Source organism: Rousettus aegyptiacus, unplaced genomic scaffold, assembly GCF_014176215.1.
Source record: "Rousettus aegyptiacus isolate mRouAeg1 unplaced genomic scaffold, mRouAeg1.p scaffold_m13_p_8, whole genome shotgun sequence".
Classification (NCBI taxonomy): Eukaryota; Metazoa; Chordata; class Mammalia; order Chiroptera; family Pteropodidae; genus Rousettus; species Rousettus aegyptiacus.
Window position 1 is genome coordinate 6,734,167 of NW_023416311.1, and position 12,516 is coordinate 6,746,682.

A 12,516-nucleotide genomic window follows, 5' to 3' on the forward strand; every position below is an offset into this window, starting at 1 on the left:
TAGTCATGAGGATGTAAAGTACAGCATAAAGAATATAGTCAATAGTACTGTAATAATTATGTATGATGTCAGATGGGCACTAGATTTTTCAGGGTGACAATTATCTAATTGTCTAATCACTAAGTTGTACACTTGAAACTAATATAACATTCTATGCCAACTGTAATTGAAAAATAAAATTATTTTTTAAAAAGTACATTAGATTCACCTTAAACAAATGATGAGATCTCTGGACTCTCATTTCTTATCTGTAAAATGGGGATAACTGTACATATCCTATAGGATTATGTGAAGATTACATAAGAAAATACGTAAGGCACTCAGCTGGTTCCAGGAAGGGCTCAATAAAAGTGTTATTATTTTAATAAAGAATGCTATTAATAAAGTCATGAATAAAGTCCTAAGAAAGACCCCACATGTTACAACCAACACCTTCTAGCTAAAATGGTCCTGCCCTTAGTTCCTGCTCAGCTAGGTTGCTCTTTCCTTGGGGCACTTCTGATTGGCTATGGGATCTGTAGCTCATCCACTAGCTGGCCAATGGCCTATGAGCTCACCTGACATCAAGGAGGATGGCCGAATAAGCGATGATGATTAGCAGAGCCAATCAGATTGGCTTTCTCTGGGATATGGCCCATAAAACACGAAGAGGACCAGTAAGGTGAGAGACAGAGGGTAACGACTGTGATGTTCAGAATGCGATACAGAGATGTCAGTAGGGAGGAAGCTCGTGGACAGAGAGAGGCAGATGGCCTAGGCTGTCTGCGGAGATCCCTTGACAATGACACAGCTTTTTCTGCTTCCACTTCTAGGGTAACCATGCAAATTTTCACGTTTCGAGAATAAAGATAGGGCAATTGTTCAAATTTTTCACATTTTTTCTCGGTTGATACAAAAGGAGATATCACTCTCATATAAAACCACAAAGAAGTCACGTGACTACCACTTCAGCCCCACCTTTAATTTGCTTTGGACCAGCCTCACGCCCTCTCTGAGCCCCGGTCTCCTCATCTGCCACACGAACTCTAAGGCTCGGGCATCCCACAGGGTTCGGATGCCTCTAGTGCCGAGGCCACTAGAGGATGGGTCTGGGGGAATCGAGGGAGAAGCACAGAGCAGAGGCATCTTGTTTCCCTCCGTTCTGGGCAGAACTGTCTTGGTGCTGGCGCCCTTTCCCCCCTGACGCCTGGAGAGGAAACAGAGATGTGTTCTCAACCCAAGAAACAGAGATAAATATAGCCCCGGTTGGACTACTGTCCCCAGGATTACTCATGTCTCCTTCAAAGTGCGACAAAGATCATGTGCCGCCTGACAACCACCCATCTGGCCCGAGGAGAGGTGCCATATGGATGGTTCTCGCTAATTATAGTTAAGTACCGAAGGGAGGGGTTCTGGTGTGGAGCCTTGTCGGATCAGAAATCCCTAGGTTACCCCTTTTCCAGGAGTTTAGAGGGAAGGCTGCGCTGTCACTCGGCCCACACTTGCCAGGCGCGTTCAGGCATGGCATCCGACCTTTCCAGAATCGGCTTTCTCCACCTAGGAAGTGGAGGAATAATACTCTTCCTTCCCAATGTTAAAAAGGGTTAACAACATTGCCCGTTAAGCCAAAGAAAGGACCAGTCGAGATCCTGGACCAAGGATGAATCTAAGGAAACAATCGATAATTCAGTAAGTGTACATTTGGTGGTCCCTATTATGAACCTAGGTCCTAATTTAGGTGTACCAGAATTTATTCAAAAGATGTAAAGACACGATTTTCTTTTTCTTTTTTCTTTTTGCTGGTCCCAGGCAAAAAGCACTCAGTGAATCATTCTGATTCCAGAAAGGAAGCTCCCTTGCTGGAAGCATGTGGCAACCTCGGCATTGCTTTCCTGAAATAGTTGGAGATGGCTGTCTCTCCATCCCAAGAAGATGACCGACTTGGAAGATGAGAAACGCATTTCCTACGTGCGTGCCCTTGGACAATCACCAGGAGCCGCCAACTTAGCTGCGGACCAGCTGGGCGAGGACTCGGTTTTGGGTGAGAGGAAGGTGGAACATTCCATCGGTGGATGAACACGTGTCGTTGCGTTTATTCTATCTGCATAGCGTTGTCCACCCCAGACCCTGATTCTCCGAGCACAGCGAGCCCTCCCACCCCACGCGCCATCAACGTCAGGCTCCTTGTTCGAGGAGGCTCACGATTCCACGCCCTCAGAAACCAGGTAGGCAATATACATAATTCGAGCGGAACAGGTGTAAGAAAACTCACAGGACTCTCTCCTTAACTGACACACTCTTCTTAAAGAAATACTGCTCTTCCAAAACAAAAACAACAATGAAAGTATGGTGATAAATGACAACCTAGACCTAAAGCTTGGGTGACGGTAGGGTCGGGGAGGACTAGTCATAAAGTAGAGAGTATATTCCCTGTTTCAAGGGAGCCCCTCAAGGAGCCAGCCCACGGTCACCGCTCACCAGTGAAGACCTGATTTTGCCAGATTGCCTGGCTTTTCTAGAGATACTCTCAACTAGGACATCAATGTGAAGTCTTCTGATTTATTCTTGACTCCAACTTCTACTAAATATTAGAAGCTTTTCTATTACTTTTTATAGAATAGGCATGACTTTTTTCCCGGCTTGGTTAAAGTGACAGGGTATGAGCCAAGCACTCCCAAGGGACTTCATATCAACCTGGGGAGACGGCTTATTTAAAATGACACCAACACAGAGGAAAGCAGAGCCGTGAGATGGGTAAAGCTCAGTCCTGGGGACGTCAGAACCCCTGGATCTAGCCACACCTGAAGCTTCTGACATCCATACATTTCCCAACTACGTAGCCTAACACTTTCTTCCTCTTGCGTAAGTCGGTCTGAGTTACGATTCTTTTACGCACAACTAAAAAAAGAATCCCAATCAATACAAGGACCTCAGAGGTCATTCATAAATAGTCGATAACGGGATTATTCAATATAATCATGCCAAGGATCAGCTGTACTTGGAAAGGGCTGGAAAAGAGATTGTGTGTTGGTAGCCAGAGCAAGGTGCGCAGATAGAAAGAAGCCGAATCATAAAGAACCTAGGACACTTTCCCTAAGTTAATTCCCCCACCCCAGCCCACCCCACCCCATTGGCAATAGTGAGCCAGGGACAGGCTCGGGAAGTGGCTCCAGCCGCCTCTGCTTTGGGGTTTTCATTAGAAAGTCTGGCTTCCTGTTTTTAGGTCCCGCCTTCTCCTGCTAGTTATTCCGAGGCGGTGGACAGGCCCCCTTCCGCGTGCTGCGGTGAAATCCCTGAGCCTGTGTTATCTGGGGTTCTAACACCTCTGGGCGATGTCACAGATTCACCTGACTGGTGAGTGACCCCCAGGTGAATATAGAGCAAGCACTCTGAACACAGGATGCAATAAAGCACAAGGCACGATGATGGGAGAACAAATGGCACTGTATTTCCCTAAGCGTGTTTGGATCGGATTTATGTTAGATCGAGGAACCTGGCAATTTAACAGGTGGGAGAACTTTCATCAAAGTACATGTATAATTCACGGCTGCTTGGTACATGGAATTGTAGAGAGGACATGCAAGCTGGGGGGGGGGGGGGGGGGAGGGACAGAGGGAGGGAGGATGAGTATGGCAGAGAGAAACTAGCAACACCTGTCACCCTTCTAAATTCCTCTTGCAGTTTATGGGGACCCTCAGCTCATTTCCATGCCGGAGATTACAACTAAAGCGGAACGTACTGGAGATCGATCCCATGTGACCTTTTATTGAAAATGGGGACACAGCCCTGTATAGGTGTACGGATGTCATGGACTGGGAGCTGGCATGATTTAAGCACTAATAAGTACTTCTCATCATACTGGTCCTTTGCTTTTATTTTTTTTCACGAGGGTCCCAAAGTTCATTAATGAAAAGCTGAGATGGACCCAATGGAGAGAGGACGATGGGAATTGTTTTCATGTCCTGATATGTTTTCATCCCCTAATAGGGCTTTGGTCCCAAACAGACCTGAACTTGAATCCTGTTTGCTCTGACTTGCAATCTGTTATCTTTTTGGTGTTTTTTTTTTTCAGGTCTGTTCTGCTTATTCCTCTGTTTATAGGCTGCCATGGCTCAGACACAGATGGGCCCAGAAGACTGGCTCAGACAGGCAGAACTGGAGAATTCTGCGGTTCTTAGAACGACGCAGGCTGTCGGCAATGTACCTGCCCAGGTGAAAGTCATCCTTATGGCCTGCAGGGTTTCCAGTCACTCATTTTCATCCACGCGGCCGCACTGGGACCCATCTGAGTGATGTCAAGAGCAACAGCAATTTCTGAATGGAAAGAGTCTGTTATCTGGGCCTCGGTTTCCTCATCAGTCAAATGGAGGCAAAAATGAGAGCAATAACGTCACACAGTTGTTGCCCAAAATATCCGTCCTCTTGTGCTTCACTTTATAAACACATTCAGATAAGAACTTATAAATAATAATCATGCTGCGGTTTTTTTCTTCCTTTTGGGTGTGGAGAGAGAGGACGGGGGGTGTGAACAGCATGATATTTAGCTGTCTTGGACTCCTGGGCTCCGAAGCCAGCCCACTGCTGCGGTTTGAGTTACGGCTCTCCTCCTTACATAATCTGGTCAGATTAATTTCTCGGTGTCTCAGTTGCCGATCTGTGGAGATGGTAACACAGCTTTATTTCGTAGGTCGTTAGGAGGGTTACGTGAATGAACATACGGAAGGTGTTTAGAACAGTTCCTGGCACGCAGTGTACTATACGTCTTGCTTTCAGGTGTAAGCGTATTATTAATTGAACACTGCTGTTATTTCTGTTAAGAATGATAATGATAATCATTACTCGTTTGATGTAGAGGATTATGACATTCGAGGAGGAAAATGATGAAGAGTATATAGATGTTGAAGTTATTCCTGGCTTCAAATATGCTCAACCTTCATTTCTACTTTTATAAAATGGAGATGATGATTTCTACCCGTTGGGGTTAAAATGATACTAAAATGAGATCGTGGTGTACCAGCCTAGGATACAGTGGCTGTTATGATAATCTCTCGTTTTGCAGGGAAGGAAGGAAGGGAGGTTCAGACATCTTCCCACAGAGACACAAATGGTCTGGCCAAGTGTTTCCCGAATTCCCCCACCCTATTCATTCTCCAGATGCCGCCTTGTCCGAAGGATGCTGGCAGGTGCTTAGGGGCATAGGCCACTGGCGGTGACCAAATCCATCCAGGCCAGACAAGAAAAGCAGAAACTCTCCTGATGTCTTTCGGTAATGACCAAGTTTCTATCCCAATGTCACAAAGAAACATGAGTGGCCTCCCCAGATGACCTCCAATGACCTGAAGGTGTTTCCTGAAGGAATTGTGTTAAGTTTTCATAACATCTGCTACCAAGCAAAAGTGAAGAGTGGCTTTCTATTTGGTCAAAAAATAGTTGAAAAAGAAATACTAATGAATATCAACGGGCCCTTGAGACCTGGCCTCAACATCATTCTCTGACCCACCGGTGGAGGCAAACCTTCATTGTAGATGTCTCAGCTGCAAGGAAAGATCCACAGGAATTATCTGGAGATGTCTAAAAATATGGGGCACTGTAATGTGCCAATTTCAAATGCACTTCAGGTTACGTGGCACGAGATGATGTCGCGATGAGAACTCTGACAGCGAGAGAAAATTTACAGTTCTCAGCAGCTTGTCAGCTTCCAACAACTCGACGAATCATAAGGGAAAAAAAAAAAAAGGACTAACATGGTCATTCAAGGGCTAGGTCTGGCTGAAGTGGCAGAGTCCGGGGCTGAGCCTCAGTGTACCGTGGAACGTCTGGAGGAGAAAGGAAAAGGACGAGTACCGGGATGAGCTTGTAGCCGAGTCTTCCCTCTCATCCCTGGATGGGTCCACGACCAGCTCTGACTCAAGTTCAGCACATGCCGTCCTATCGCTCCCAAAGAGGACATCTACGCAGGCGCAAGCCACCGTCTTCTCCATTCTCCGACGTCGTCATTCCATCTCCTAGTCGTCTGGTAGCCTCGCTTTACTGGCCTCCGGAAGACTAATTAACGTTCCATGGGTCCGCTCGGAGGGCCTTGCGGGGTTTTGCATCACCACTGTGGGCCCTGTAACCACCCTGCGGACTCCTTCCTGGCCGTCATTTAAATAGATAGGACTAAGATGGTACAACCAAGGAGACTGAGGACCTGTCCGAGAGAGGGAAGCCACTCGTGGAAATACCTGAGTTTTATGTCAGCTCTACCTTCTTCAGAGAAACAAGAGTTGAGTTAGATCAACCTTCAGGGGTTCAGAATAAAAAAAGCGTAGCTTTCAAGATCACCTCTGCCGCCTCCTTTTGCCATCGACGTGAATGGATTTCCGGGTGTTCATTCAAAGCCTTCCCGGGTAATCCCCAGGCCTCCACGGCTCACACAATTGTAACCATCTTCTTGGGACTGGTTATAGGTGCCATTTTCTGTGATCTAACAAGTGACCCTCTGCGTCTCCAGAATTTCTGATGCACCAGAGCCGGGGTGCTCTTCTTTCCGACGACCAACCAGCATGACATCCATGGAGCTCTTCGTGGTCGGGAAGAAGCTTTGTATGCGTGAAGATACCAGTGGGTTCTACAGAGTGTCATCTGATTTCTTTGGAAACCTGTTACCTGAGTTACCACCCATGAGGACGTTACCACATGTTACATTCATTTGTATAATACACTCCTCGTTAGGATTGAAACGAGTGGAGAAGTCCTTCTTCATCACATTTACTCCTATGGTGGTGGCTTATTCGGCCAGCTCCATGGCACTGGTCTTAGCGGCAGGTCAGAGTGTGGTATCCATAGCGACACTTTTCATGACCGTCTCTTTTGTACTTTTAATGACTTTTTTTTCAGGGCTGTTGGTCAGTCTCAGAACTACTGTGCCTTGGCTGTCATGGCTTCAGTGAAACTTCACCATTCTTCCATATGACTATGTGGTTTTGCCATGTAATGAATTTTTGGGGACAGACCTTCTGCCCAGGACTCAATGTTAACAGCGAACAATACCTGTGGCTTTGCAACATGTACTGGCAGAAAATTTTTGATAAACCAGGACGTCGATCTCTCACTCTGGGGCCTGTAGAAGAATCATGCAGCCTTGGCATGCATGTCTGTTACCTTCCTTCCAACCGCCCGCCTGAAATTGTTCTTCCTTAACCATTTTTCTTAAATTCCTCTCGAATGTATGATTTGTCTACCCATAAAGAGGGAGCACCTTGATTTAAATATTCGAGGAAAAAAAAAAAGGACAGTGAGCGTCTCTGGGTTTTCATATTAAGGAAAGCGATGGTGCCCCGAGAACTGATGTAAAACTGATTTGGGGGATCCTGTCCAGTGCCTCTTTTCTGAAAACGTCCCTCGGGGGAACCCTCGGCAGCCGGGTCCCTGACATGTGACCTCACCTCCTATTGCATGTTTGGACCAGGGTTGGGCACCCGATCCAAACTGGGCCCGATTCACTCTCTGAGGAGCCGGGCGTGGGATACTGAGTTCCCCTAAGCCTTTCACCGTGATTCGGCCAGAGTGCTCTTTTTGAAAAGCAATCGCCTTCTTCCTGCTTCAGACACATCTCTGCTTCCCTATTGCTCTTGGAATGAGGGCCTGTATAATCTGGCTTTAGACAGGGTGGACCTACAGGGTTTCATTCCGTGCCATCTCACCATTTTTTTCTCTTTTTTTTGGTGTGGCAGCCACGCTGGTCTTCACTGACCCTTGAGCTCGCCATGTGCCCTAGGGCCTTGCACATGCCCTTCCTTCTGCCTGCAACACCCTTCCCTCTACTCACCTCCTGGTCTTTCCAGTGTCATTCCCATGGTTACCTTCTCAAGCAAACCTTCCCTCGCCTCCCTGACTGGGCTCAATTTGTCCACTGTGGGTCTTTACTGCCTGCTGTCCCCTTCTGTCCTAACACTGGCCACAGTAACGAACTGCATATCTGTATGTATGGTCATCTGATTCACGGTCACATCTCCCAGCAGATTCCAGACTCCACAGGGGTGAGGTCACTTTTATGTCTGCTCGCTTCTGTATTGCCAGCACCTGGCATAGTACCTGGCCCATAACGGATGCTCAGTAAATACTTGCAGAGCAAATGAATACATATCAGGGATAGGCAGAGCTACAGGGTGAAATCCACGTGCCACTGCTACTGAGATTCAAGGGCCGTCCTGGTCCGTCAAGCCCTGAGCATTGCCCCGCCTGCAAACCTCACGAACGCTGGCTTCCTCCTTTGCGACTGAAAAGTCCTCTTCTTCCAATATAAAAGCAACTCTAATACAATAATTCTTCAACGTTACTATGACTTTAAGCCATTAACACCACGACTTCCCCCGTATCCATGAGCCCCCTCTTCTTTTCACGCCCATTCTCATACTGATTTCATGGCCCATTGCCTGCAATTACCTGCTTCCAAATGCCAACTTACTCAATATCCTTGATTCATTTTCTCTTCTCACCATATTTGAACCCTAGCAAAACCCGACCATACACGCAGTAAGCTATCTGCCTTCTCTATGCTATACCTGAGCTGCTAGAAACACTAGACAAGGAAATAAAACCGGGACACTGTTTCACACCCTGTGATGTTTTCCTACTGGGTTTGCTTTCCTGCTCTCCAAGATCCAATGCAACTTTGTGATGTTGTGGTGAGTCGGAGCTAATATATACAAAATGATTAAAATATTATCTGTCACATAGGAAGTACTCAGTGAATGTTGGCTATCGGTGCTGTTATTATTAGCTATCATAGTTATTAATTTACCCTTCGCTCACCTGATGACCTGACTTCATGCTTAACTGAGAAACTGGAGAACATTAGGCTCGTATAACTGTTTTTTTGACATTCAATATACTTTATATTAGTTTCGGATGTACGGCACAGTGGTTAGACCTTATATAATTTATGAAGTGATTCCCCCCAATTAGTCTGGTACCCGCCTGGCACTATACGTGGTTATTACAGTATTATGGACTTTATTCCCTCTGCTGTTCTTTATATTTCCGCGACTATGTGAGCAATTTGTGCTTCTTCATCACGCCACCTTTCTTACCCAGCCCCCAAAGCCCCTCTCATCTGGCAACTACTGGTTTGTTCTCTGTATCTTTGAGTCTGTGTCTAATTTTCTTGTCCGTTTATTTTGTTCTTCGAATTCCACATATAAACGAAGTCATATGGTGTTTGTTTTTCTCTGTCTGACTTATTTCGCTTAGCGAAATACCCTCTAGGTCCATCCATGTCACCGGAAATGGTACAATTTCATTTTTTATGGCTGATTGATACTCCATTGTACGTGTGGTACCACAACTTCTTTATCCCAACACCTGTTGATGGGCACGGAGGCCGCTTCCATATTTTGGCTGCTGTAAATGGCGCCACAGCGAACATGGGGGAGCTCAGACTCATCCACCCTCACTATCGCCAAAGCTCTAAACCTCCCAAAAGCTCTGCTGGTCTCATTCTTTTCCCAGAGTCAATCCCATTTACATGCGACTTAGACGTTATCCACTTTTGCTTTCTTATACTTTTACATTTTCCCATTTTTTCCTTTTTCTATCCTGTACCACAAAATGCTAGTCATCATCTGAATGAACGTATTTAGTCACCAGCTCCCACACCCCATGTTCTGGATAATCAGATCTTAAAGCATGTTCCACGAAATGGTGCTTGGTGGAGAAAGTCTAGGAGGAAGATAAGCGTCAACCACTAAAAAAGGGGGACTCCTAATAACGTCCCGGTTGATTTACGCATTTGTTTCCTGAAAGCCATTTCCTTCAGAATTGCAATCCATGACCACAGAGCCATCTAGCTGTGGTGCTTACATGTCTAAGCAGTGTAAGAACTATCCTGATGGGAAGGGCAGCTGAATTAATTATATTAGGAATCATGATCTTTAATTAGATCAATAGGAGAAGAGCATTGGTACACGCCTTGGGAAGCTTTTACTATACTGGCTAGGCCCTCCAAGGAGTTCTACATTAATCCTAATCCTCAGGAAAGTGCTCTGAGGAAGAAAAAAAAAAAAACCCAGTAAATTCACAATGAAGGGATAATTTGGATGAAACTAATCATCACTGTCATAGACCAAAAGCAAAGGTCAGCTTATAAAATGAGTCCAGGGCGTTGAAGACCAGGCCCTCTCTGCCACAGCCTTAGGGTCACCCACTAACATGGCTTTTAAAGCATTACTGTTGGCAGATACAAATGACAATTTCATTACCATTGTGCACTAGTCCATTCATGGACAAGCCCCTGTAATATACTTATAATGACACCACCCAAGAAACTTGCTGAATCAAAAACAGAGCAGTCCCTGAGTTTATGGATAACCAGGGAAGGGTGAGGCGGGGTTGGAAACCTAGCCGATAGGTCTGCCTTTAGTCCTTTAGAGCTTGGTTTTATAATAACTCATCTACTAAGGATTCATATATATGCACATAAAAATAAATGTGTGTATATACACATGTGGATATGTGTGTGTGTGTATACAGGGGCCGGGGGAGAGGGAGGGGAAATTGCTATGTATTAGGAATGTACAAGTGCTACTCATTCGTCTTTCCTCATTATTCTTTCCTCGTTTTTTTCCCCTTCATCCTTCTCCATTCCCTTTCTTACTTTTGAGGACTCTCTGGATTTGTTGCAGACTTCAATATTGTTTTCTAAAGATCAGATCCATCTGCCTCCAAATAGGATGATATGGTAATTATTTTGGCAATAACGATAATAGAAATGATCATGGTTACAACAACGATAACGCGATGGCAGGTAACTTTGTTGATTTCTTACCAGGTATAATGTTTAGCACCTATGACAAATCCTTTTACAATTCTCAGTGTATTGATGGAGAGACTGAAGCCACAGAAAGGTGAACTTATATGCCCCAAATCACACAACCAGTAAATGACAGAGCTGGAGTTCAAGTCCAATCCCTATGCTCTTGGTCATTATACTACAGTGAGGACCTCAAAGGAGGTATCTACCCTCTTGGCTCACCTGAGCAGAAAAGAGCTAAGACATTCTGTCCATGCTACAGATAGGGAAAACAGAGTCCCGAAAGGGCTTTATAGCCCCAAATGCATACAGAACAAACAAGGAAGCAGACAGTGGAAATTACTATGTATTAGGGATGTACACAAGTGCTACTAATTTGTCTTTCCTCATTTTTTTCCTTGTTCCCCGCCCCCCATCCGCCTCCATTCCCTTTCTTACTTTTGAGGATGCTCAGGAATTTTTGAGCAATTTCATAGCTTCCGAGTGGATCACCCAGCTATCCATTGGGTATATTTAAAGACACAGTGAATGAGGGGAGAGCTTAAGCCAGCTGTGATGCCATCAGATATTGATGTGATGAAAATCCCTACAACTTTATAGAGCACGTGATGGTCAAGGCAACATCTGGTTTATTGTAGACCAATTTAGACTTGGTAAGTTATCCATAATCCTTGGGGGTCTTGCAGCCTATAGCAGCAGTGTAGACTAAACACAGCTTGTCTACCAATGGTAGAAGATAATTCCTGACAATTTCTTTGAAATAGGAATTGAAGTATAAAGGTCACTGTTGAGTACTACTGTCTCTAACAACAAACCTCAAGAACAAAAAATTGAAATGACATACTCTCCCGTTCATGGCATATTATCATCATCATCCAGTGGTAGGAGTTTCTTTTATTATTTTTATTTCCCCTTTTTCCTAACTAGATATCCACACTAGTGCACTTGATATACATCCTTCAAGTCACCTTCCATATTTTATACACATTTTAAATATACCTATACCCTTGAAAAAGCATGATGTGCATGTTTTGAATTTACATAAATGGCATTATGCTATGAACCCCATCCTGCTTCCTGTCTGTCTTCCTATGTATTAGGTTTTTTTGCAATTAGCTCACATTGTTCTATGTAAATATGGCACCTACACCTCTGGTTTCTGGTCATCTCCTACTCTCTACCTTCACTCACTGACTCGAGAAGAACCAAAGGATTGCCAAACAGCAACTGACTCAGCCAGCTTTTTTGTGACCAGGAAATGTAGGCATTTAACTTCTTTTTGATTCTTTCTGGTGGTATGAGAAAAGAGTATTTTGGATGTGTTTCCGACTCCTGATTCAACCGAATAAACAGAACGAAAACTGCCATGTTTGAGCATTTGCCGTGCGCCCGGCACTAGGTCAGGCTTAACATTCTTACTTTATTCCCGTGATAATGCTGTGAGGTGGAGAACATTATCTCCGCGTTATCTGATGGCCTCACTGAGGCCCAGGGAGGCTTTATGGCTTGCTTGGGCTCCCGGAGCTTATAGGAGGCACAGTTAGGACTCAAATACAGCTTTCCTCAAGTCTGCCCACAACCCAGTTCCAAGTGCAGTCACACAGAGCAGGGCCAGTACGTAAGGGAACTTCGGAAACCCTGCGTCTGAGCGTGGCCCCATCGTTCACGTAACAGGGCAGAGGCGATGGCGATTTAGAGACACTGAGAGAGGAAACTTGAGGACCCCTTTTTGGGGAGCACTGCAT

At 45.2% G+C, this 12,516-nt stretch overlaps 1 pseudogene; it reads left to right on the plus strand.

Annotated features, from left to right (window-relative positions):
• The first annotated feature begins 4,823 nt into the window (after positions 1 to 4,823).
• On the plus strand, positions 4,824 to 7,049 carry LOC107516850 (annotated as a pseudogene).
• The last annotated feature ends 5,467 nt before the right edge of the window (positions 7,050 to 12,516 follow it).